We start from the raw sequence: 27,035 nt of genomic DNA, 5'->3' as shown, positions 1-27,035 counted from the left end.
TCTGAGCACCCCTGGGGACTAACTGGGACACCCTTGAACCCCCAATCTCCAGTTCCCATCGGGTACACGGTAGGCAGGAGCAGTTTTGGGGGCTCTGGGCTGCTTCTAGGCGCAGAGACCAAGCAGCCTGGCGTGCGTCCCCGCGGGCACCAACATCGTTCTCTCTCTCTCCATCACCAGGACCGCAGCCCGTCGTCTCCTGCGCGCAGATAACGGTTTTCTGCTCTGCAAAGCTCTTGCAGCCCAGGCGCTTGGAGTCGGGTTCCAGCTGGTGCCAGGACTCTGGGGGTGCAAGGGGGCGGTGCTGGGGACGAGCTGGGCGGAGAGTCTGGTGGCCAATGGGCTTGGGGCGCATCAGCTGACCGCCTCTGCCTCCACCAGGTGCACGCCGGCTGCGGAGCACAAAGCAGGGCGCAGCCTGGCGCCCGTGGCAGCCCGGAGGAGGCGAGCTGGGCGCGCGGGGAACCGAACCCGGGGCCAGGGCGGCGACTGTGGCTCGCCCCCAGCCTCTCTGCTCGCCGCCCGGCCCTCCTCAGCAGCTGTTGCTCTCCCCGCTAGCCGCCTTGTGGGTCCCCGGAGCCCAGCGGTCCTGTCTGGGGCGCACCCGGAGGGGACCCCGTTAGCCCGGCCTCTGGGTAAGTGCGCGCGCTCAGGGCCCGCTGGGGGAAGTCGAGGCAAAGTTGGAGATGCGGCGTGGCTCTGGAGGGTCACCGGGCCTAAAGAACCGGGGCCCAAGGATCTTGAGGGGCTGAGGATAAAGACGGGGTCGCCTTCCCCCAGATGCGCGGAGGCTGGAAAAGCAGGAGTTGGCACAAAGGAGGCCCCAGGGTCGCGGGTGGTGCCAGATGCGCGCCTGGGTCCGGGGAGGAGGACCTTCGGGTTCTAGCGGGGATGCTCCGAGGAGGATCTGCCCAAAGGAAGAGCGAAGTTTGGGGGGCCACAGGCGGGAAGGTGCAGGTCGAGGATAGAACCAGCCGCCCAGATTAGGCTGTGGCCTGGGGGATGAGAGAAAAGAAAAGGAGTCCCCCCAAGCTTTGGGAGGAGTGACCCCAAAGTCGGAAGGTCCGAGTATGTGTCCTGGTGGGCAGGGAGACCCAACACCCCAAAGCCTCAAAGCCCCAGAATAGAATCCGGTCCCCCTCTGGCGTGCAGAACCGGTGTCGGGTTCCTGGGGTGACCAGGGCGCACGCAGGGAAAGTTTGCCCACAAGGGGCTTTGGTGGCACAGGGGACAGATGGGTGGGTCGCCCAGAGAACAGCTCCGTTGGAACATCTGGGACAGCCTGTCCCTCCTGGGGGCAGAGACCCCAAATTGCACTCCAGTGAGTATCCCAGGGGTCGCTTTGCTCCCAGCTTCAGCCCAGCCCAAGAACTGGAATGAATGAAAGAAAGACTGAGGGGAGAACAGAAGGGAGGAGGCAGTGGGGAGATTCTCTGCACCAGAAGCCAGAACCCGGGCTCCCCGGTTCTCAATCTGGCCCTCTCTGTAGTCTCATGTCCAGGCGTGGATGCAAAAGGACAAGTGGACACAGGTAGGGGCAGTTTCAGCTTGTGGGGCTTCCAAGGAGAGGCTATACTTTGTCGTGGTGTCTTCATCTTCTATTTAGCCAAGCAAGACCTGGCCAGTCATGTTTGCTGGTTGTCTCCTCGGCCTCTTCGCCTGCTTGTTTCCTTGGACCAGCTGGGACGAGCCAGTGGAGTGGCAGGTCCAAAGGGGGGTCCTGGGAGCCAAGTCCAGAGTGAAAGTGGTGGTGGCTGGTGTGGGGCTAAGTGTGTCCCCGAGTCTCTGATTTGCATGTGAATGTGGCTAACCCTGGCAGATGTCGGCCTGCCATTCACCGCAGGAATTTCAAAGACAAGGGGTCTTTAGATAGCCAGACCTCAGAACTGGAAGAAAGGCACAGTGTGAGAGACTCCGTGGCTCTCCGGCCTTTCTTCCAATGCCACGTTCTCTGGGCTATTGTGGGAACGTTCCCTTCTGCTCTTTACCTGATGTGCAAGGAAAATGAGGGCACGAGCACAGAGCCACTGGTAACCCTGTCTTGAAGTGCTTTCCTTGTCTAGTAATGCCACCTCCTGCTCCCATTTGCTCTCTGCCCACAGAGATATAGCTCTGGGAGACAGATAACTGTAGTTGGGCGGCAGTATTCTCTTGCTATAGTGCTCTGTGCAAGTCGGAATGATTATGGTTTATTTTCAGGCACCACAATGGGGATACCATGGGCTTTTTCCTAATGGTGTACCCTAGCATGGGCCATAACTAAGAGTCCCCACATAGCCGAGCTCCCATGCAGAGCTAATAGGGCCGAACCGGCCCAAAGACACTGCACAGTTAAATCTTGTGTCCTCTAAATAGCATTTGTCTATGCTCTACTGAACTTGCTCAGTGGAAAAAAAAATACAGCCCTGTAGAAACTGGACACTGATGTGTGTGTTGAGTGTTTAGGGGTTCTGGGAAGGTGGGCAACAGATGCTAGTCTGTGATTTTACATGTTTACTTGAATTATTTTTACTGGTTCAGTGACTTTTACACAGAAGGCAGCATGCTCCCAGGAGGGAAAAGAAGAATTGAGTCAAATTTAAGTAAGAAAATGTTATCGCCAAGATTGCATTTTCTGTCTCAGAGCTATCTGGAAGTCAGAAAGTAACAAATCAGTATAATAAACTTTTAGGTGGCTTATAATCCTGAAATCTTGTCTTTTACTTGCACTCCAGGCTAACTGAAAAGTACCCTTGACATTCCTAAACTAGGCCATAAAGTATTTTATTGTAAAGTTAGCATGGAGGTCTTTTTTTTTTTTAAACAAACATGGAAACTCTAAGGTGATCAAAGCTTCCTCGTGAAAACTCATCTGCATTGTCCTTCAGTCTATGGGAACTCTTTTTTTGTTTTGTTTTGTTTTGTTTCTTGGGGCCACACCCAGTGACTCTCAAGGGTTACTCCTGGCTATGCACTCAGAAATCACTCCTGGTTTGGGGCAACACATGGCACACCGGGGGATTGAACCGCAGTCTGTCCTAGGTCAGTCATGTGCAAGGCAAATGCTCTACCACTGCGCCACCTCTCTGGCCCCTCTAGGAGCTCTTGATTCTGGATTTCAGTGTCTCAGATTTGAGCTGATTCCTTGGTACAGAAAAGAAAGTACTCTGAAGGGTAAAATCATTTCAAACCAACCAACCTGTGTTAGGTGTTCCTGCAGGCTTTGGTTCTTAACAGTCTTCCAGAGTTACTACTCTGGGCAATCCCAGCCTCGCCTTCTCCTCCCTCTTCTTTCTCCTCTCTCTAAGATCTTCATCTCACAGAGATCTACTATTTCTGGGTCTGCTGTGCTACAGGCATTGCCACCTATTCTCAAACAGTGACACTCTTAAACCAAACCCAGGAGGTCGAGAAGAAAATCTGCTTACAGCGCTCAATTGCCAATTCCTGAGCTATGACTATAAATAATCACAGGGGCTGTGGAGGGGTGTCACCTTAAATAAGCCAGAAGCCATAAAGAAAGTAGAGTAAATGATAGGACCAGATGTTGTGTTTCACTAGCATTCCATATGATGCTTTTCTAAAAAAATCTCATTTTAAGCGACAAAATAATAGTTCTTTGAATGATTCACTTGAGCACTAATGTACGGTTGCACAAATATTGTATTTAACTTTTCAAAATTATTATCTAAACATCTATATTCAGTGAAGCCAATCTGAAGATAAAGTGGATTCCACTTTAGAATCATGTTTTAGTCTTTGAGAACAATGGAGGGATCTGTAACTCATGAATAGAGCTCTGATTAATATTGAATTTAGGATGGAATTGTAATAACATGGATGAAGTGGGGAAAACATATATTTTTCTTCTTTGGGCTCAAAAATGCAAACTGGAAACTGAAGTTGGGCCTGAACTTTATTGACCCAGAGATCCCATCATCCCACAAATCGCCCGAGATGATATTTACTATTTAAATATTCTTGTCTTCTCATCTTCCCATTCTCCTACTTAAAGGCTCTATTACAGAGCAAGTGCTTCTCCATCTCAAAACAGAGACACATGCATAATGGGTTTAGATACTTGGTAAATGGGTTTGGTAAAATAGAGTGAATATTTTCAGATTTTATGAGCACTCAAGTTCATTTCATTTTTCAATATCTAAAACAGACTAGTTGATGTTGACATGTGTGTTTAAGAAACACCACCAGGCTTATTTTATTTCACTTTTTTTTTTTTTTTTTTGGTTTTTGGGCCACACCCGTTTGACGCTCAGGGGTTACTCCTGGCTATGTGCTCAGAAATCGCCCCTGGCTTGGGGGGACCATATGGGACGCCGGGGGATTGAACCGCGGTCCTTCCTTGGCTAGCGCTTGCAAGGCAGACACCTTACCTCCAGCGCCACCTACCCGGCCCCTTTATTTCACTTCTTACCGCCTGTGTGTTTTCCAAAGGCCTAGTGAAAGTTGAGTGTTTCTACCAACTTGCTGAGCAGATAGAAAAGGCAACATGATCATGACCAGTTCTTGGCCTCTCAGGTTGGAACTGGAGGGATCATTATTAGCCAGTGCTGAGAGGAGAGAGAGTGTGTGTGTGTGTGTGTGTGTGTGTGTGTGTGTGTGTGTGTGTGTGTGTGTGTGTGTTTTCCAGTTCTGTTGCCAGCCATGGAGACCCCGGTTGGAGCAATCACACACTTGGCACTGCAGTGCTCTTACTCGGGTTCATGGACGTTCCCGGGGGGCTACAGCATCCCTGACCACACTGAGTTTTAGCTGTGACATGATGCTACTTCCATGGTGGCCCCTTGCCTCTGTCCACACTCTCAGGCGGGTGCATTGTCCCTTGCAGGCTCTGATTAATATAAATGAGTTGTCATTTTCTGACCCAGGCTGTCCGAGCACACATCCATTATGTCGCTGTTAGACATGTGAACTCCACAGCTGTCCCCTCATTTGTGTATGAAACAGACACTTTGGTGGCGTTTTTTGGTTGCCATAGTTACAGTGACAATATACACGTGACTTTGGTGTCCTTCTGTGTGAAAGGTTTTTGTGGCAGTGAGGGGTGGTGGGTCCGAGTTTGGGAACTACATAAAGGAACCTGCCCTTGTTTTTTTGCACAAGAGGAGAGCTGTGTTGGGGGTGGGGTAGTCCAGGAAAGGACCTTTACAGCTTTGGACTAACCAAGATGTCCATGGATGGCATTTTCAGCGGTGCCGAGCGTCTGTCTGCAAAGTGCTGTCCCATAAAATGCTTGTTTGGAGTATTCACTGCTCTTAGGCAGGGGTGATCTTTGTGCAAGCACATTTTTTAGCATGCTGGCTTCCATTTTTGATGGAAGACAACGTCTCCAGGTAGACTTGGAGACCAAAGTGAGCTAAGCTGTAAGTGCAGAGAAGAGGCCTTCCTTCTGAGAAACTAGGAAGCTCAGATAGAAAGGTAGTTTAATTGCTTTCACGCCTGTCTCTTCCCCCTGTAGAAAAGACTTTAGCATGGTAATAAAGAAGGTCATTAACCTGCATTGTTATTTCACAGTTGTAATAAACCTGAATTTGCACCCCTAACAATCAATACTGTACAGGGAAAAAGGTGACAGAGTCTGATACTAACCAATGACCTAGAGTGTGACCTTCTGGATGTCCCAGAAAGCCCACCTCGCTCTTGCTGTGTTGTATCCTTCCCCATCCTAGTGGTGTCATGAGGAACTTGTAATATCAGCCCACATTCTGTTGAGCTACTGCAAAGATTTGCCTGAGAGAAAAGGGAGCTACTTCTGAACCTGGCTCTTTGCTCCTGGTGAAGTGTCTGAATGCCAGTGGGGAAATGAGGACCATCAAAGTTGAAGAAACAAGTGCTTCTTCTTATCTGTCACCATTAGTCCTGGGTTTGCTTGGAGATCCTCGCCATTGTAGGCTCAGGTCAGGACAGAGCTTTGCAGTTCCTCCAAGTTTCTGGGAACTGGGGAGTCTTTTTGTCAGTTGTCATGACTGAGGGTGGAGGTGCTCCTGGCCAGCAGCCAGAAATGACACTAAATGTCCTGACAGCTCAGGGTAGTTCCCACCACAGAGGTTGGCCTGCTCCCAAGAGCAGTGGTGCCCAGTGAGAAGCTCTGCAGCAGATGGTAGCCCGGCCCGCCGCAGCATGCAGTCCAGAAGGGGTGACCGGGACATCAGTGATGTCCGCCAGACTCACAGCTTGGAGAAGCTCCCTCTGACTCATAGGCCGCCTCCTCGAGCTCAGTCTGCAGGGCATTTGCTGAGAATCAAAGCCGAATGTGAAGTGGGACATGGCTCCTTGCGGAACTGTATCTGAGCTCAGTGTCTGGAGTGGGGAAAGGAGCTGGAACAAAAATGCAGAGAAGCCCAGGAGCATGGGCAGCGTGCTGGGGGGTAGGGGAAGTAGGGTAGGGTGAGCAAAACTGAAAAGCAGCAATCCCTTGGTCAGGAACTTCTGGGGATGCCCCATATTTACTCTTCCTCCTTCTATTGTTCTCTGGCACTCAGGGATCAGTGTTTGGAGGAGTGTGGTGGACTTGGGACAGGACACTGTGAGGAACTTTCAGGCCTCACTCTGAAATAGGCACATGGCAAGTCTCCTCTCCTGCCAGGGGCTCTTGTCATGGTCACACAATGACCTGGTAGCAGCTACTGGCTCCCTGCATCTCAGACCAGGTCTCTACCACCGAGGGAGGGTGCCCTAGATTCCAGAGGCAGAGAGGCCCAGAGGCTGTGATTCAGCTCCTGGCCTGATTCTGCCCAGAATAGGCATCTGAAGCAGCTCAGCTTCTGGGGCTCCCTTCCTTTGTTTTGTGTTTGGATGAAAGTTCAACTTTCCTCCCAGAGATGCCGATGGTTGTAGACTGATGTACCCGAACACAAAAGGGGATGCACAGTAGATTCTGGGATGAGCTTCTGTTTATGATAATCTCTTTAGGTTGAAATGAGGTTTGGAGGGTCTAGACATATAAGGTCCCAACTTTTATTTTTCTTTTTTTTTGGTTTTGGGTCACACTCAGCAGTGCTCAGGGGTTTCACTTGGTTCTATGCTCAGAAATCACTCTTGGCAGGCTCAGGGGACCAGATGGGATGCCGGGATTTGAATCACTCACCTTCTGCATGAAAGGCAAATGGCTTACCTCCGTGCTATCTCTTTAGCCCCAAGGTTCCAACGTTGATCTTGGCATCATGTTCCCCATTTCTAGCATGGTGATGACCTCATTGACTACCGAGCAGCACCACATTCATTTCCCACCCTGCTGCAACACACCTAGACCCTCCTTAAGTGGAATTTATTATGTGGAAGAGGAACTCCATAAAAGTGAGGTCTGGGGGCCAGAGCAGTGGCACAGCAGTAGGGCATTTGCCTTTCACGTGGCTGACCTAGGATGGACCACTCTTGGATCCTCCAGCGTCCCATATGGTCCTCCAAGCCAGGAGTGATTTCTGAGCATATAGCCAGGAGTAACCCCTGAGTGTCACCAGGTTTGGCCCCAATACAAAAACAAAATTAAAAAAAAGTGAGGTCTGACTCATGATTTCAGACTATCAGACACTTGCCTAGGAAAAGGCCTTAGATTCTTTCTTCATCCCTTTGACCTCTGGGACCATGGAAGATGGTTTCATATGACACAGGTCAGATGTTGCATGTCTTGAACACTCACACACAGTCATGAACTCATGCCTCATAAGAGAATTCGAAGTCACTGATCACTCACTCCCCTTATTCTACTGGGGATGGTTCTGTGCAAAGAGTAGGGCCCCCAGGGAACCACTTAGCACGAAGCCCAGTTCCTGGGAACTCAGAGCTCAACTTTTCTCACTTGAAAAAAAATCTTGGGTCTCTATAAAGCATCTGAAGGAGAAACATGAGTTTGTGGCCAGCTGTGGCCAGCTGTGAAGGATTGCAGTGTCAAACGAGAGCCTCATGCAGACTCTGCCATGTGACTTCACTCTTGGGAATAAGCAAGGGCATGAGAGATTTGCTCCATGCAAATTAGTTTCTTTAGTAATTAGGAGGAAAATATTATGAAGAACTTCCAAAGTATCCCCCCAGGGCTTGGTGCATCACCTCTTCTCCAGAAAGAGAAGGAGGAAAACTATAATGATGCCCAGCCTGGCCATGCCTCACCAGTGTCCTTGAACCCATCCTTGAGGTGCATGGGCACCAGCTCCTTCAGTCCTTGCCTTTCTATTGCAGAATCCACTTCCCAAAACAGGAAATTAAGGCATGAAGCAAGAAGCATCTTGCCAACATCACACCACTGCTGTGTACTCACTCAGGCAACATTTCTCAAAGGAACAAATGAAAGAGTACTCATTTTTGCATTAGCAGAGTCCATTTTCAGGGTGTTTGTGTCTACTCCCATTTTTTAGGTTGGATTCTCTGAAGAGTTTCCTCCCGACTGCAGATGGCAGAAGCAGCCTCAGATCTGGGAGTTGGCATGTTGTCCGTGTTTTCAGATTCTGACTTTGAACATGCTCCACTCCATGTTGGGGATTTTTGAGCACATAGCCAGGAGTAACCCCTGAGCATCACTAGTTGTGGCCCAAAAAACAAAAACAAAATCAAATAAAAAAATTTGTTCGTTTCTCATTCTCTGCATCTGTAAACAAAGGGACTGGACTCTATGAACTGTCCTTGCCCCTCCAGGTCTAAAAACCTGACCCATCCATTCTTAAATTAAGGTTTATATACAACAAAATGAGATATTTGTATTGCTTAAAATTCTGAAATGGTGCTTAGCATTTCACTGACCCAGTCATCATTGTATTGCCCTTTAAATTATATTCAAATTATTAATGGCCTGTTTTAAGTCTCATTGAAATAAATAATTTTCAGTGGGTGGAAATGCATGCACGTAGAGATTTCTTTTTCCAAACCAGGACTATCACCCTGCATATTAAGTTATATCCCCATTATCCAAATGTAGAAGGGATTCTAAAATGTGAAACTGCTTCCTGCTACACAGGAAAAGAAAAGACAAGTAAAATGATTGGTTTTGAAAAAAAGTCACTGGTATTCTGACTGGTAAGCAGATTGCTGGATCTTTTGATAAAGCATTGGATGATGTTTCTTTGAGCTTCGAACTGCTGGCATTCATTCCTCTCTCATTTCCTGCTGAAGCTCCTCCAGTGCTGTTGGGCCCCTCTGACAGGCAAGGGTTGCCGAAGGTCTTGGGAGGGGCTGAGATGGCATTAGAGAGGATGTGACTTCATGTGATGTCCAGGAGAGGAGATTGTGAGGCCATCTTAGTATCATTGTTCCTTGTGCATCTACTGAGCCTCAATGTTCCCACCTATAAAATTCGGGCAGTATCCTCCTGCCTCGAGTTGGTGAGGGATCCTTGTGGCCAGTAGTTGGAGCTCTGGGACACATTGCTATGTGGCTCTGGGGGCGGTGGGGGGGTAGTTGTTACATGACTGATGGAGGCAATGGCTAGATCTTGAAGTTACAAATGCAAAGGTAGGTACAGGGCTTGTCAGAAGAGAGGACTTTGATGCTGGGTGGTAAAATCAGGAATTCATGGAACTACCACCTTTTGTGATCTACCCCAGAGAGTTCTGTCTCTGTCAATACATGCCAGAAATTTCAAGTCGGCTGATATGATTTTATTTAAAATAATTTTTATTGAGACCAATGTAAATTATGTCTTTCGCAGTTATGTATATATATATCTATATCTATATATATATAGATATAGATATATATATATTGGTTTTGGGGTCACACCCGACAGCGCTCAGGGGTTCCTCCTGGCTCCACACTCAGAAATCACTCCTGGCAGGCTTGAGGGACCATATGGGATGCTGGGATTTGAACCAATGACCTTCTGCATGAAAGGCAAATGCCTTACCTCCATGCTATCTCTCTGGCCCCTTTCACAGTTATATTTAAGGTACAAACTGACAGTGAATTAGGGCAATTCCCACCACCAGTATTGACCTCCTTCTGTGACTGTTCCTATAATGAAATTTATACCTCAACCCTTTGCTCCCGAACTGCTAGTGTAACAGTTCCCTTTTGGCTATAGCTTGTAGTTTGGGTCTCTTGATTCTATTGTTGTTGACTTTGGTTTGGGTATGTAGATCTGATCATTTTTTAATTTCCACTCAATGTGCATGAGACTGCTTTGCTCCTGGTACCATCCACTTTTTTTTCTCAATTTGTAGGTAGACATAGAAATATGAGGCAGAACAAGATGATTCATATTCTATGGCTCTGTTGAAAAAAAAAAGAAGAAAGCAGGCTGGAGTCCCTGTCTAGAAGCTATAAATATAAATTTAAAAGATAAAAAAGAAAAAGAAAAAAATGGGGAGCTGGTGTGGTAAGTTTTTTTGTGTTTTTTTTTTTTTTTTTTTTTTTTTTTTTTGTAAAGGCACAGTAAGTATTTGGGAAATTAGAAAGAAAATTCCCTTGGCCTAAGAGATACAGGGTGTCTCCACCATTGAAACATACTGTCATGTGATCAACTACAGGCTTCAGACCTATTCATTGTCGAACCTCAAAGTCTTTCTTCATAGTGCAAGGAAATGTTCTGCTCAGTTGTGGTTGTCAAATTCAGTCTTCTGTAATTGTTATTGTAATCTTGATTTTTGCATAGATCCTAGGACAAAGTTTAGGATAGTTTTTCTTGATGGTTCCAGATGTTCTACATAGTCAGGGTTGTTATAGTCATTCTTCTGTATTTAGTGATCTTGGTTTTTGCACAGATCAAAGGATGGAGTGTCTTCTGATTTCATCTTACCATTAGGTGATGAGGTAGGGCAACTGCCCTTAGATCAAGTTGTTGCTGTTTCCTCATTGACAGGATGTCATCTGAACCTACCCTGGGCAAGTTGGTTTTAGAGCGGTATTAGGGACTTCCCCAGGTGTGTGTTTAGGGTGTTGTTACTTCCTAGTGTTCCTGAAGGGAACTGTGCCAGCTATCTGGGGTTTAGGGTTGGATGGTCTATGTTTAATAAGTCCGAGTCCCCATGACTAATGTTCAGGGTGGAAGGCGCCCCTGTATTGTAAAATTGATAGGTTCTTATCGGCTGATACGCTTTTAGAAAAATGACAGAGAGCTGGAAACTTGAGAAGCTTAAATTCACCTGTTTCCAGATTCTGCTTTTCAGCCACTTTTTCCTCTGAAAGACTTGTGAATCTCACTTGCTGGCCAGAAGGACCAGGTGTGGCTTATAGCCGCCGTGCCCCTAGCAGCATGGAGGGCACCACTGGACCTCACAGACTCAGAGCCTCCACATCTCTGAGCTCCAAGGATCTGTAATAAAGTTGTCAGCGGCTCCACACAGCTTGATAAATCATGTGCTTCCACCTTCAGTGTTGACTCTGGGTCCTCTGCACGGTGACAATTCTCTCGCTGTGGGGTGGAAGCCTGAGGCTCCTAGGGACAGATTGGAAGCTGAGGCATTGTTAAAGAGTCTTCTGGGAGCAGAATCGGCATGAGATAGAGAACAGCAGCAGGCAAGCTAGGGACTCCATTTGCCCTGGCTGCCGCTGCCTCCTTCTGGCTCAGAGTCCTTTGCACAGGGAGACAAGAGTTGGGAGTTAAAGCAAATGCTTCACTTTCTTTGGCTTCTGTACAGGCTGGAATGAATTGTTTACATATAAACTCCTATGTGCTGCCTTGCATAATCATCATAAACAGAGGACCCCAATTGGTTGGTATAGTCAGCTTCTCGAATACCACCACCCGGCTGTCTCCTCTGGCTGCCCTTGTGGGCCTGTCCATCCATCACATCATCCCAGTGTACTGGGAGGGTAAGAGCAGTTCCAGGAGGAAAGCACTAGCTTTGCTTTGCAGATGAGGGGATCTGAGACAGTTCCCAAAGGCTTAGTACAGAGTGTGAGGGACGAACATTCAGTTGTGGGTTTTTGGCAGCTTTCTCCATGGTGCTTCCCCCTGAGATCCAAACATCTTGTTCTTGCTTCAGTTGCACCTGATAGCTTCATTTAGGGTAACTGAGTTACCCAAACCTGACCTCTGAAAACCACCACCACCAAACTCATTCAAGGTTGGACTGGGACTCCTTCAGCTGGGGTCTCTGAAAACTCAATGAACAAATGAATGAATGAATGAATGAACGAGGACAGGAATGTCCATGTCATGTTGTCACTCTGCCACTCTACTGCTGCTTAATCCGTCTCTAGAAACCATTTTCAAAAGAGTATGGTAGAAACGAACCCAGCCTAATCTAATTGTGGTAGACACAAACGTTCTGCATTACTATTTGAGAGAAGGTTATTACTGAAAGTTGAACTCATTTGGGGATGCTTTTATGATATTAATGCCAAGAAAATGTTCTTAATCAAAAAGTATTCATTAAGTACATGTAGAGTATCAAGTGCTATTCGGAGGATGATAAGGAGGTTGAAAATGTACATGCTGTTATTTCTGTCCCAGAGAAGCTTCCAGGCTCGGGAAGTGGGGTGGGAAAGGGAAGAAGCAAGGCAGAAAATAAGAGAGTGTGAAACTCCACAATGAAATAGAAAACTGAATTTGAATCTCAGCTCTGTCCTGTGGCTCTGAGAGCTCAGTTGAAAGACTCATTGATTGAAGCCTTTCACGCTTCATGGGTACAGATTGGGGGTTCAGTGTGCATCTGCCTGAGATGTGAGAGAAAGCAGAACCCCTGTGAGCATGGGACAGGCTTCACTGGAGATGCTGAGTGCTATAGACAGCATTACCATTAGACAGCAATCTGAGCGGGGGGCGATGCTATGGGGACCTTTCTCCCAGAGCTCCAAGCTTTCCTCCAGTCACCCCACAAGTCAACATGGCAGTGTCTGGTCAGCGAAACCCAGAGACTAGGACGGGTGAAATGGTTGGCAGTGCTTCTCTGAGCTTCCAGTAGAGAGATTCAGCCAGTGTAAGAGTGGGGAGAAATCAATATCCACAGCCCATGGACTGAAAGGCACTTATGGAGTAAGGAGCAGAGGAAACAGAAAGGCTTGGAGTAGAGCAAAATCGGGATCAGACCCATCACCCTGCTTTTTTCCAGGGACCGCCTGGCTGGGGTGGGGGTGGAGGGAAATCCTGCCCAAGATGTCTGAGAATCCCGGGGAAATGAAGCTTCCAGAGTTGGCTGAGTGAGTGGTGACTCATAGGCCAAGCTCAAAAGCTCCAGGGCACATAGAAGGCATAGTATGGCCTTCATTTCCCATGGCCCAGAGCTTGAGGTTAAGACACAGTGCTTCAGAAAGTGCCAAGTGAATCATTCGAGTCTCTTATTCTCTGCTTCCGATGTACTCCCTTGACCCAACCTTAATATGTGAGCTCCCCAAATGGGGCCCTAAATCACTGATCCCATATCACAGACCCATGATGTAGATCTTTTATATCAGCCCGGGAGCTCTCAAAAATACTGCCTTGCTTGGCCTGTAAGTCATTCCTTTTTTGTTTGCATCACACCTGGAGGTATTCAGGGCCTACTTCTGGCTCTGTGCTCAGGCATCACTCCTGGTAGGGCTCAGGGGATTATACAGGGGTTGAATCACGGTTGGCAGCATGCAAGACAAACTACTTAACCCCCGTGCTTCCTGTCCAACCCCAAACATAATCCTTCTCTGATCGCAATCAAGTCACATCTGGCTCGTGTTAGCATGAAAGGAGATAACACATGTGGAGAGAGAGCGAGCGTGAGCTAGTGAATAATTTCATTAGGGCACTAATGACCATAAAACTTAGTGGGTATTGATTCTTCCACTCTCTTGAGATCTCCTTTTCTGCCTGATTGCAATTATGATGGTTCATAATGCAGAGATTATTTCCACCCACAACAAACATCCTGCTTCTGTGACTGTTTGTTTTTTGCTCCATCTCTGCATTGACACAGAACTAGAGTGGACACTATCATCAAAGACTTATCCAAAGTGGTGGCAGCATTCAGGGCTCTTGTTTTCCAGGCAGACACTGCTCTTTGCCTCTTGAGTCCTTAAGTTTTCTAAGCAGACCCTTATGAGGAAAACTTCAGGTTTCTGTCTCGCTCTAACTCCTGAAGTCCAATTTTGTCTTTCCCATTGTTATGGGGATATCTCCACCATTAAACTAGTAGTTATTGCAGAGCTGGGAGAAGATAGAGGTTTCTAGGGTTCAGGTAAATTGGAAGAGGTCAAAAAGGGGCAGTCTCCTGCCACCAATTCCCCAATGGAGAACATTGCATGCAACTGACCCAGGTTCAACTCTTAGTATCCAATTTGGTCCCCTGAGCCCTGTCAGGAGTGATTTCTAAACCCAGAGCCAGTAAGCCAGTAAGCACTGCTGGATATGACCCAACCCTTTCTCCCTTCCAAAAGCTAATGTGCACCTGTTAGATCTTTGAGTTTCCAAACCTTACCACTTGAAGTTGCTTAATTCTTTATGAAAGTAACTCTACTTTCTGGTCTTCAGATTGTGTCTACTTTATCCTCATGGTAATATAATTTGACATAATAGTGATGAATATTCTAATGCATTTCTTGACTATTAGGACCAGTAATGCAGTCCACCATTTAAATGTTGTCACCATTTAAATGTTGTCTCCTTAATCTTCAAGCTCCACAGAAAAGTTCTAAGGTGCCTGTAAATCCTCAGGGGCAATTACATAGCAATTTATTTTAGTGAAGCAATTACTTTATTTACCCAACCTTTCAAAGCTATAACTTTAATTTGACTTCAATTTTAGGTTCAAAAAGAATGTGCACTTTCTATTAGAGATCTAGGAAGTTATAAAGATATCATTTTAATGGCATTGAATTATTTTACATTTTAATGGATGAAAGTGACAATGTGGATAGTCAACTAGAATCAGTCATTTTTCTTTTAATTTCTTAAAACATATGACTTGGAGACTATAGCATGACCTATGAATTATCATGCTTGCTGGCACTTTAAAGCTCTTGCCTGCTCCTCCGTGCCACTGGATTACACAGAGTCTAAACTGTATGATTTTGGGCCACCCCGTTGCTGTGCAAGGGTGGATTTATGGCTTACACCACTGAGGTAGTTTGCAAACTGGACCATTAGTTTCAGATACCTAATAACATGGGGATCACATTGGCATTAAGGAGAATCAAGAATAGGAAACCATTTTAAATTTAGGGAGATAGTAGAATTTACTTGATTTTAATGTAACAATTAAATAGCCCGATTACCAGAGATCCTACTAAACTAGATTTCCCTCTCCACCCTAGAATCTGGGTTTAAGAGAACAGGAAAAACTGGAAGAAATGATTTCGTTATCAGGGTCTTTCAGAAAAATGACATTAAATGACAAACTCAAACATAATTGCCTCCATCAAAGACAAAGCAAGCATATGGAGATGACAGATGGAAATGCAAAGTTTTCAGGAAATTTCAGTTAGCTAGAATTTGGGAACTTGGACCTGGAGGTTCCCTGAACCCCATTTTCAGTTAATCAAGGCAGCTTTTTTGTATTTGCTATTTGAGGGACCCAGAGAGACATGAAGACAGGCGATGGCACAGAAATCAGAATACAACAGATCTGTGTTTGGTCTTAGCTCTTTCACCAATTAGTGGTAAAGACTCTAGTCTCTTAGCCACTGCATTTTTCCAGGAGGCTCTATAGAAGGTAGAAAAAGCATTTGCTATTCTATAACCTGCCCTGCTCCCCTGTTTTGTGACCATTAGGGCACCCTTTCTTAGAGAGCCACTATCTCCCTCACCTTTCAGAAGGAAGCTTAAGACAATTAAGGCTTCTACAATTGTTTGTGTTCATTCTCTCCCATGTGGATAAAATCCAAGAACTTTAAAAGTCCTCATTAGAACAGTCATGTAAAAATCATTTGAAAATAGAACTTAAAACCAAAAATATTTTAAGAATTATGGGCTACTTGACTTGAATTTTTCTCTTGCAGAAAGATGGGATTTGATAAAAACAGGAGGTCTGCGACATGCAAGGCCAAACCCTCATCTCCAAACTCTGTTGACTATGAGTCATGAGAACTTTTGGGCATTTTCTGTGTCATATCTTGGCTTTCAGATTTTCAGTGGACACGTTAATATAGAAGGAATATGTTCTTGACATTTTCTCAGTCTAAAGTTTAAACAGCATGTTGTCTTTTAATGTGCAAATTCTAAGCAGATTGATTCTTCAGAGAAATACCACAAGATCAGAATGGAGAGCATACACTTACAGCTTAAAGGCATGCGTGTTTTTGTTTTTTTTTTTAAAAAAAAACAGTGTTAAAACATCAGTTGATAAGGGTTATTACTGAATTAAAAATATAACGCAGGATGATGGAGAACTCTAAAGGTGCAATATATGTTTTGAAGTGGATGTGAAAATGTTTGCTATTTTCTTGATGAGAAGTTGTTTTCACCTTTGGAAAATAAGCTTTAATTTATCTGGGAGCTAACTCAAGTATGATTTAGTCAAATAGAACTGCTTCCATGGTTCACATGTAAGAATTGGTGGCTTAGTATTGACGGACAACATAGAGGTACTTTCAGTGCCAAACATATTTTCCATGAGTTTATCTGTAGTTTTTAGAGTGTAATCAAGAGCCATTGTAGCAACTGGCTGTTTATTGCAACATTTATTAACATGGGCTGGTGAAATCTGTAGGCAGTGAATTTATTAAGCTAGGAAGTACTTTTTAAGAAGAGGCCATGAAACTGAACTTTCTAGGCATACTAAGGTAGCCAAACTAAATATTTTTACATGTACTTAAAATTTAATCATTTTGGTAATAGAAAGCAATTATTTCACAGAAATAGCCTATGGGAGGAGATTTAAAATAACTTCTAAAATATATCAAAAGAATTGAGTTCCTGGTGGTTTTTCTGTACACATACCTGCTGGTACTAAAATGGTTATAAGACAAATTGAGGCCAAATAGTAGTACAGTAGGTCGGGAATTTCCTTGCATGTGGCCAGCTCAGGTTCAATCCCTGGCATTCTATATGATCCCCTGAGGCTACCAAGAATGATTCCTCAACTTAGAACCACGAGTAAACCCTGAGCACTGCTGGGTGTGGCACAAACGCAAATAAAATAGTAAAAAAAAAGAGAGAGAGAGAATAACCCATGTTGGCTTATGTTTTGTTCTGGTTAGGTCTCTCTCATTGCAATAATGTTAAATTGCTACGTAGTGTTTACAGCTATGCCAATAGCTCATTTCTTAAAAATAAGCTTTTATAAACCTACAAGAGATTCAGATAATAAAAATGAATTTTTTAATCCTACAAGGATTCCAACAGAATTTTTTATTGCTTATCCCCGCTTCATTTGTCTGTGGTAGACTTGTGCGTTTAAAAAGATTTGAAAGACAACATAGGGTCAATAAGTCTTTAAACTATATCTGGCGTCTGAACATTGTGTATGAACAATGTATGGACATTGTAGAGCATTATAGGGAAACTGTCTTTTCCTAAGAACTGAGTACATGGATAAATATTAGTTTAGACCACTATGTTCTAGAAAAAAAAATCTACACAAATCATTTAACTTTTTTTTTGTAGCTTCTAACCTTCAGACACAGATCTCTTTTTTTTTAATTTTTTTATTGTAAGAATTTATTCAAGAGACAAAATTGATTAACATAATGAGGTAAGCTAACATAACATAATATAGTGACATAACATAACATATAATATAATTGATATAATAATAATACATGTAAGTCAAAGAAAGTTTCTGATTAAAAACATATTTTTTCCATAATGGCTTACATATCTTTCACAGTAGTGTTTTAGGTACATATTAACATTGAATCAGGGGAATACGCATCACCAACTATGTCCTCCCCCCATTCCAGTTCCCTTTCTACAACCCATATACCCCACCATCACCCCCAGGCTGCTAGAGTAGGTGGACCCTTCTTTGTCTGGCTTACTACTAGTGATCTCATATCTGTTTGGTCCTGGAACCCTCGTTTCCCCTTCTATTTAAGAGGCAGAGCTAGAAAAATCGAGGTATGTAGTTTTGTTTGATAACCTCAAGATATACAGGCAGGAAGAGAAGAGTAGTAAGAGAACTGTGAGAGGGTCAGAATAGCCATCACCCTGGCTATTTAATCAAGAAGTAATCTCTGAAGATCAGGAAGGGACAAACCTAGAGCTAGAAGTAGACCTGGAGCCCTTTGGTGGTGGTGTAGGACAGTGACCATGTATCGGAACCAAGGATGGTGACAGTTTTTGTAACCCTGTGACCCAGAGTACAGTCAACACATGAAGAGGAATATGTGTGAAACAATCATACAGAGGGTAGGGAGCTTATTTTGCCTGTAGCCAACATGGGTTCAATCCCCAGTGCCCCATAGGATCTCTTTGAACCATCATAAGTGATCCCTAAGTGCAGAGCCAGGAGTAACCAAGTCCTGAGCATAGCTGGGTGTGACTAAAACACACAAATACACAAACAGCAGTGGCATTTAGGAAAGTACGTGATACATACAAGTTCTGAGCATGTACCCTGGGATAACTGGAGCATAGCACAACACTGTAAATACCAATGTGCTACTCCACCCTAGGGTGGAAGCAGAGGCCAAGCATCAAGGACCCAGGGGGTTCAACTCCCTCTGCAACTGTGTGGGTGCCTTTTGAGCTTCGCTGGCAAACTGGGTTTCTGAATTGGTGGCACCCCTACCTCTTGGTACCATTTTCTCTGTCCTTTTTTTGTTGAGGGCCACACAAGACCTCATCTTAACAAGCTATTTCCCCAAAAAGTTCCCATGCTGAAGTCCTGGGGATTAAGACCTCAGCATATCCTTGAGGGTCAACTGAGCCCATAACAAGCACCTCATTTCAGGTGGCAAGACTTCCACAAGCACCCCGGACTGCATGTTAGCTTTTGTGATGTGTCTAGGCCCAGAGGAAGGACACAAATATAAATCTGCAGGGAAGGTGATTGCTCTGGAGCTCCCCTGTTCTCAGCCTGCCCAACTGCCTGTATAGGCGCCTGAAGTCCAGACCCTTCCTGTGTGAAATTGGGGGTTATTTTCTCAAGTTCTCAAGAAACATTTCCACCTTCTCCACAATAATATCAATTTGCCACACCAGCTTTGAGAATGACTTTGGTCTCATATTTTCTGCACTTAACCGGTCCAAGTACATGGCGCAGAAATGATAAGTGTTGCTTAGGGGTGGCAACTTGAGGTTGAAAAAAATGGGTGCCTGTTTCCAGGGATTCAGTCACAAACCCCCAACTTTGAGCACCTCCGCTAGATGCACCTGCAAGCTAGTGGCCAGCAGGATGACCTTCTTTGATGAAATCCCCAAGGACTGTGCAAGAAGTCATTGCACATGGTGCAGGGTGAAACAGTTTTGTTCAGTTATTTTCTCTGCAATATGTTCTTGGCCAGCTGCTGTCTTTGGAGAGCTACTGATGTTAGCTTTGAACTTCGGCATCTACTGGGCTGAAAAATTATTCATTCACTGCTTCTTGAAATTCTGAACATGATTACTCTTTATGGATTTCTTATGAAATCCTGTTAAGTGTCTATTGTTTTACTTATGGTATCTTCTCTTCATGGTCTATGTCTGCTTTCTGTGATCCTGTGTCCTCCCCTATAGTCCATAATGAATGCTGTTCAGAACCTAATACTTGGATGCAGAGTTGTCTGTCCACAAATCCATACATCTCTTCCTGATGGTCTTTATGACCTCTGGAATAGAAGACCCAGAATTAGAATTTATGCATGTATTCTGTGACATCCCTTGACCATTTAAATTTCCCTTAAGACTTATAGATTAGGGCAACGAGAGAGAGAGAGAGAGAGAGAGAGAGAGAGAGAGAGAGAGAGAGAGAGAGAGAGAGAGAGAGAGAACAGTGGTAGGGCATTTGCCTTGCATGCTGTCAACACACAACGAACCCCGGTTTGGATCCACTTATCCCCATGCGTGCCAGGAGTGACTTCTGAGCACAGAGCCAAGAGTAACCCCAGACCACCACCGGGTGTGACCCCAAAACCAAAAAAAGAATAAATGAATAAAGATTCATAGATTAGCAGTCACTTAGGCTTATTGCCCACTAAGATGAATAAAACACGAACTTGAATTTTCATTATTAATTACTTGGATTCAACTAACCTTTAGGAACTTTGGGGTGACACATTAAGGTGAAAGAAACAGAATGGCTTTAGAGTGAAGCCAGCAAACCACATCTTTGCCTTTTGGCCTGGTTAAAGCTGGATGTGCTCAGAATGGAGTATTTGAACTCGGTGTTTGTGTATGTATGTATGTATAAGGTACACACATTCATCCCATCTTTTCCCAGAGCTTCTTAATCAAAATCACCGAAGACATGATAACCTACCTTTATACCAAGCTCTGGGGGCTAAATAGCTGCTAAATTGGGGCTCTAGGGTTGAGTTAACCAAGGGTTACTAAGAATAGCTTGGACCACATCTCATCTGGCAATGCTCAGTGTTTACTCCTGGCTCTGTATTCAGGAATCACTCTTGGCAGTGCCCAGATGCTACATGGGATGCCAGGGATGGAACCTGGATTGGCCACATGCAAGGGAAGTGCCTTCCTTATTTGTTGTACCATTTCTTCAGCCCTCATCTGGCCACTTAAATAGAATGCTTAAAACGAATGAATTTTTTTTTAAATTTGTTTCATTTTCATTCACACCAGCTACATTTTTGGACTCAAAGTCCCTACTCAGAAACTGCCCCATCAGGTAGCCTTACCCAGAACCTTTATCATCATTGGATAGTGCTAATGGGGCGCTCACGGGCAACCACATAGGTCCTCAGCATTTGCTGACACCACTTCTGTAGATAAAACGGAGTGCTTGCTGTCTGTTCCTGCGAGGCACACACCCAGTGGAGTGGGCACTGTTATGAGTAGGGAGCAGTTACTGTGTCCCTTTTGCATGTAGACAGATTTCAGATTAAAGCAGGGTTCATACATTTATCATATGTCTCAGCCACTCAACTGGATGGGGGATAGCAATGTGTCTATTTGAAATGACAATTCAATTTCATGAAGCCCAGGGCAGATATTGCAAATAAGAAGACCCTGAAAGATTATGCTTGTAAGAAGCTTCAGCACATAAAAGCATTGTTTCGGTGGGTTTGGGGCAGTACATTTGAAAATCCATTTGCTAAGTGCCTACCATGGCAGTATGGGCCTTCACTGACTCATGAAGAACCATGTGTCCTGTGGGAATCTGATTTCATCCCAGGTACAGAATGGGATAATCTGACTATGGGTCACACAGAACTGCCATGGCTCTGCAGCTCATGAGACCTGGGTGGGATGTTTCCATGTTTGAGTCAAGTTTGTTGTTTTTCTTTGCCCTAGCATAACTGTTGACAGCCCTGAGTAAGATCCCTCATGTTGAGCTCTAGCAGACAGAGCAGAATGCAAGCTGTCATGATCCCAAATGTTCCTGTCCCTACTTTCCCTCTGCCTGGTGCCCTGCTATGCATGTGCCCTGCAAATTCTAGCAGTGTTGGCAAGTTCAGAAAGCATTTCATTGTGTGGAAAAGAGGATCTTTTCTTCCTCTGACAAAGGATCTCACTTCTTTTGTTGATTGTTTTCATTCTTACACCCAGAACAAAAAAAATAATACATGAGTGGTTGGGCCTTCCCTGGTTTTCATTTGGATTTCTTTAGTTAGGGAGAATGCCATTCATTTGGAATACTTTTTTTCCAAAACAGTGAGTAATGAAACTTTTGTGTGGGGAGTGTCAACTTTTTAAATATGGTGTTATGGAGGGAACCATGCAGTGAGTAGGATGTCTGTCTCACACAGCCAATCAGATTCAATCCCTCAATACCTCCAGGAGTGATTCATGATTGCAGAGCCAGTAGTAAGCCCTGAGCACCACTGAGTGTGCTCCCCCCCAAAAAACAAACAAACACAAAGAAGTGATAGAAAGGAGTGCCTCTTGAGGCTTACCTTTAAGCATAAAACATAGCCCCCAAGGAACTGGCATGAAAGTAGCTTATTAGATTTTGTGAAAATAAATATGTGGCTTTTTCTACCTGCCTTTTTAAGTGCATTCTGGGAATCAACTGAGAAGATAGAGAGGGGTCAAACTTGGAAGACAGATGTCATACACCTCTGGGGGAGCTTGCAAACACCCCTCTTCTGGAGTCTGCCCATTAGTGAGAGAAAAAGACAGCTTCTGGACTTGGATGTCATGTGAAAATAAAGTCAAACCCAGAGATGGTTCAAATTCTCTTGATCAATTCAGTGCAAACCAAACCAGAGAGATTCTTGTACCTGTACTATGGAAATATGGAAATCCTTTCTATTTTTACCCAAGGGGCAGAGGCCATTTCCTTGATACCTAGGCTTTTTGCAGAGATGGACCATCCCTGCATCCTCACTATGATTCGTTAACTTTATCATTGCCAAAGACCTTGGATTGTCTTCAAGATCTGTCAGTGTCTCCAAAGCTCAGCCTATGCTGCTGCTGCTTCACTCAATTCCATTTCTCTGACCCTTTTCAAGAAGATGGGGATGTAATCATGTGACATAAAGTTTTGAGTTCAGGGCATAGAGGTGTGAAACACCCACCTAAAGATTTCCATGACATTCCTTGATTATCTTGTTTGAAGAATACTTGTTTTTTTTCAATACCTGTTTTTTATTTTCTAAAGAGAACTATGAGAAACACTTGATCATTGAGGTTCCCCATGCCCTGGTACTGCTCAGGTTGTAGCCCCACTTTTGAATCCCCCTACCCTGAAAATGTGGACACAGAACTCTAGCTCTTTCCACAATGTGTGGTCCAGCTCAGGAATGTGCTACACTGTACCCAGACCAATGCTTGGACATTACATTGTCCTGGCTCCATCTGCTTCATGATACTGTCTCAGTCTTATTTAAAGATACTTAAAAATACACTGTTTTGCCTGAAAATCTGGGCTCAGTCATTTTACGCTACAGCCATAATTACACTACTTCTATGGGCAAAGCATTAAATATTTAAAATTCTTGAACTAGGGGCTGAGCAATAACACAGCAGTAAGGTGTTTGCCTTGCATGAGATTGACCCAGGACAAATCTCAGTTCTATCCCTGGCATCCCATATGGTCCCCTAAGCCAGGAGTGATTTCTGAGCACATAGTCAGGAGTAACCCCTGAGTGTCACTGGATGTGACTCCAAAACAAAACAAAAATACTTGGACTGTAGAACTAACTCATGTCCACTCATTCTCAGTTCCTCTATCATCATTGGGGAATGAGCTGATGTGGACCCTTATCCAGGCCCCCCACATCTGTCTGTGTGTCCATCTCTGTTCCCTAGCATTGTCTCCAATCCTTGCACACCACATGGAATTTGAGCTAGAGAGCATCAGCTCCTGAGCTGTGTCCCGCATCCACCATCTCTTTGGAGATATTATTGGACAAGTGAGTCAAGAACTTTATGGAAATCAGAGCTGCTCACACTTCACACCATATGCATACAATTCACACATATAAGCAGTGAGTCTCTGTAAGGTAGTACAGTCTGGTTAAAATAATACTTCTCAGTTATTTTCTGTCATGCCCCCCCCCCCGAGGAAGAAGAAAACATTTTTCGCTCCCCCCTGCGACTGTAAATAGTATCTTTATTAAAAAAAACTTTAACCTGCAAAACAAAAATATCTAAGATAATTTGAGCTGATTTTTTTGAATCAGAGGTGATGTCTGGATGAATGGCTACAATGAGCACGTTTTGCAATGCAGAGCTTTTCGAAGCAGGGTTTGAAGTAGGACACAGCAACTCTCAGCTCAGAGACATAAAGAGACATAAGCATGGGGCTTAGCTTGTTATGACAGTGTTTGTTGAGGTCAAATGTGACCCCCTTTATGGAGCCTCACACACCCGCTGGGAAACGCGCCCCACTATTTGAGAAGCACTGGGTTAAAGCAAGCCCCAGCAAGGCCAAATCTGCCTGTGCATTATTATTTCAGTAAGTCACAGCTACCCTGGGTGGTGTTTTCACTTTACTCCTTTCCAACTCCACTTTTCACTTCTTATATTGGACTCGCAGTGTCCTTCAGATTTCATGGCACCTCAGCAGAGTAAAAGCCATTGACTTGATGCATTTTACAATTAAACTTGTGCTTTTGGCCATGCTTATGGAAAAGAGATCGACCTCAGGAGCTATCGACTGCCATGTTTGGAAAAAATCAATGAACATTGTTCAACTGAGACTGGCTATTTGAGAGTAAGCTGGTCACCAGAGTGACTGATGGGACTGCCCACTGCCTCGACTAAGCAGAGTTCAAGATGGCATTTGCTGTAGAGAATGATTTTGCTAATGGAACTATTTTCCCTGGTCTCTATTCATGGTAACTGACCATGCGACTATATTTATACAGGACACCAGCATCAAGGCCTTTTTTGGCCGGCCTGAGTGATGGTTGCTGGCACATGTCAGGAGCCCTTGACTACATGGAGAAATGCAGGCTTCTCTAGAGCGAGTGTGGCTTTAAGAAAGGGCAATAAGATGGGCATCCAGGTATAATCTGGCTTCTCTGCGGTGTCCTGAGAAATGAGAGCAGTTTCCAGAGTGCCCGCTGACCTCGAAAGCCCCAGCCAGCTGGCACCATTGGGCTCTTGGTACACTGCAGAGAAACGGGTCTGCAAGCTGTAAGGTCCCTGAATCCTTTCAGAATCTGAGTTTCCTCCCACCCATTTCTCTAGGCTTTGCTCACCTTGGTCACCTCCTTGAGTTTGGGTTTGGGCCCACTGACTCCACCTGTGCTTTTGGCTTCATTTCTCCTCATCTGCTTCTTCAGACTCGCTTCTGAAATTCTTCAGTTCAGCCTGGCAACCCTCCCGCAGGGCTGATGCGCTGGTCCTGCCAGTTCCTCTCAGGAGCAAAGTGGATTGTGACCCCTGGCTTTGAGGCTCGGCTTGCGGACCAGCTGCCTCTTTGGACCTTTCCCAGAAATGCTGGATGGGTCTGCACCTGCCGAGTGATGGATCATCCCAGCCCAAAGAAAGACAAGGAGGGGAGCTGGGGGGTGGAGGAGCCAGAGATGAAGACCCCATTGCCTATAGGAGCATCTCTTTGGGGAGTTTGTGTCCCTCCCAAGCTGAGCAGAGAATCTGGGACCCTTTTAATCACCATCACTGCTAAAAACAAGAAGTAAATGAGATCAGGGAAATGACACGCATCTCAACCCCAGCCCAGTAAGATATACCCAACACTGTAATTTATTTTTTATAATATCTTTTTTATTTAAGCACCATAATTACAAAAATGATTGTAGTTGGGGTTCAGTCATAAAAAAAAAACACCTTCACCAACCTGAGATGGGGGACAACACTGTAATTTAAAGTGGACACATTGGGAACCTCTAGACACAGAGCAAGGAGCTCAGGTATCATTTTGTTCCCCTGCCAATTATCTGGGTTATCCGGAAGCATCCAGGGCAGCTTCCGGTTCTGCTTCCAGTTCTACTGCTTTGAAAGTAGGTCTGCAGCAAAGTTGAGTCACTTTCTCTTCCAAATGCACCTAAGGAGTATTCAGTGAAGAATTACTTCTAGTGTTGCCAGACCTCCTGGTGGCAGGTTTCAACTGTCCAGTGTTTGCCAGTATTGGATGCTTTTCAACTAGTCACCTACTGAACAGACTGGCCTGGGGGCTGGCATCACTTCTCAGCTAGCAGATATTAGAACTCTTGAAAGCTAGCAGGCTCTCACTTCCCACTGTGGCTCACACACTCTGTGTAGAGATCCTTGGCTGGTGGAACCTCAGACCTTACAGCCTTTGAGCAATGGCTTAGGGAGTGGGAGACTCCTTTGAGACAACACTGGGAGAATCAAGCAATCCTGAGCCCATTCTGATGGGATCCTCCACAGCTCCTGTAGCTTGAGAAGCTGTGCCTGCATCTCTCAACTCACATGCTCTACTGTAAACAAGACAGACAATGGGGTTACTCAGCTCAGCTCTAATGTTTGGGGGAAAAGCCAAGAAGAAGAAGGGCTGTTTGTGACCTACTGGTTATTTTTGAGCACTTGAAGAGTTTGAGTCTGGTGGTGTGTGAAGCATTATTTTTTAAAATAATATCTTTATTTAAACACCGTAATTACAAACATGTTTGTAGTTGGGTTTCAGTCATAAAAAAGTATACCCCTCTTCACCAGTGCAACTTTCCCACCACCAATGTTCCCCATTTTCTTTTTCCCCCACCCCTTGCTTGTATTCGAGATAGGCATTCTACTTCTCTCACTCACTACCATGCTTGGAGCATTCTTGATGCAGAAGAGCCCCAGAAATCACAATATTGTTTTCATTGTTTCTGTAATGTACTGTTGAAATTATTGTAAACACTCGTACCAAATTTATCTCCCCCCCCCCTCTCTCCCTCTCCTTCTCTCAGTAGCATGTGTGAACAAGGACCATAATTTTGGAAAATAGCTGGTGAAAGAAATCAGAGTCAGAAAAGATCTGGGACCAGATTTAAAAAAAATACAGTCTGGGGCCGAAGAGATAGCATGGAGGTAAGGCATTTGCCTTTCATGCAGAAGGACGGTGGTTCAAATCCCGGCATCCCATATGGTCCCCCAAGCCTGCCAGGGGTGATTTCTGAGCATAGAGCCAGGAGTAACCCCTGAATGCTGCCAGGTGTGACCCCACCAAATAAAAACAAAACAAAAAATACCTTTTATGAAAATACTGCAAACAGCGTCAGCTCTCGAAGTTAACTAGGGAGATGGCATTCCCCCCCCCAAAAGGGCATGCTGTCCTCTGGCCATGGTGCTACCACTGGTCATTGCTGACATGGCCAGGCAGCTGTGGACCTGAGAAGTGAACGTTGGCTCATTCTTACCTCCAAGTCTTCCTTTCATTCCCATGTCCACCAAAAAACAAACAAACATGTTTGTTTACCAGAAGACATTAAACCTATGTGAAAAATAGCAGACATTTAGGAACCTGCTTTATGTCAGGCTATCCATCAAGGACAGTATATTCAATATTATATTCTAATTTTTTCACCTCACTGAGAAGGGCAGTTTTATTAACTAAAAATAGACAACTTCTTTCAAAAGGGGAGTATGATAGACTACCAAGTGTCACTAAGTTGAAAAAGTTCATAGAACTGGATTTTGTGAACGGGACTATCTCTCATGCCAGAGGGTCTTCTTCGGAGAGGACTCA

General features: G+C 44.8%; 1 protein-coding gene across 1 annotated transcript in view; it reads left to right on the top strand.

The window, feature by feature from the left end:
• The first annotated feature begins 393 nt into the window (after positions 1-393).
• LRRN1 (leucine rich repeat neuronal 1) overlaps positions 394-27,035 on the top strand; it is a 47,322-nt gene continuing 20,680 nt past the window's right edge. The window contains exon 1 of the mRNA XM_049766269.1: positions 394-635. The gene's annotated coding sequence lies outside the window, so the exon portion shown is untranslated. The remainder of the gene's footprint in view (positions 636-27,035) is intronic.

This window comes from Suncus etruscus, chromosome 20, assembly GCF_024139225.1.
Source record: "Suncus etruscus isolate mSunEtr1 chromosome 20, mSunEtr1.pri.cur, whole genome shotgun sequence".
Taxonomy (NCBI): domain Eukaryota; kingdom Metazoa; phylum Chordata; class Mammalia; order Eulipotyphla; family Soricidae; genus Suncus; species Suncus etruscus.
This window is presented reverse-complemented; position numbering and strand designations above follow the sequence as displayed.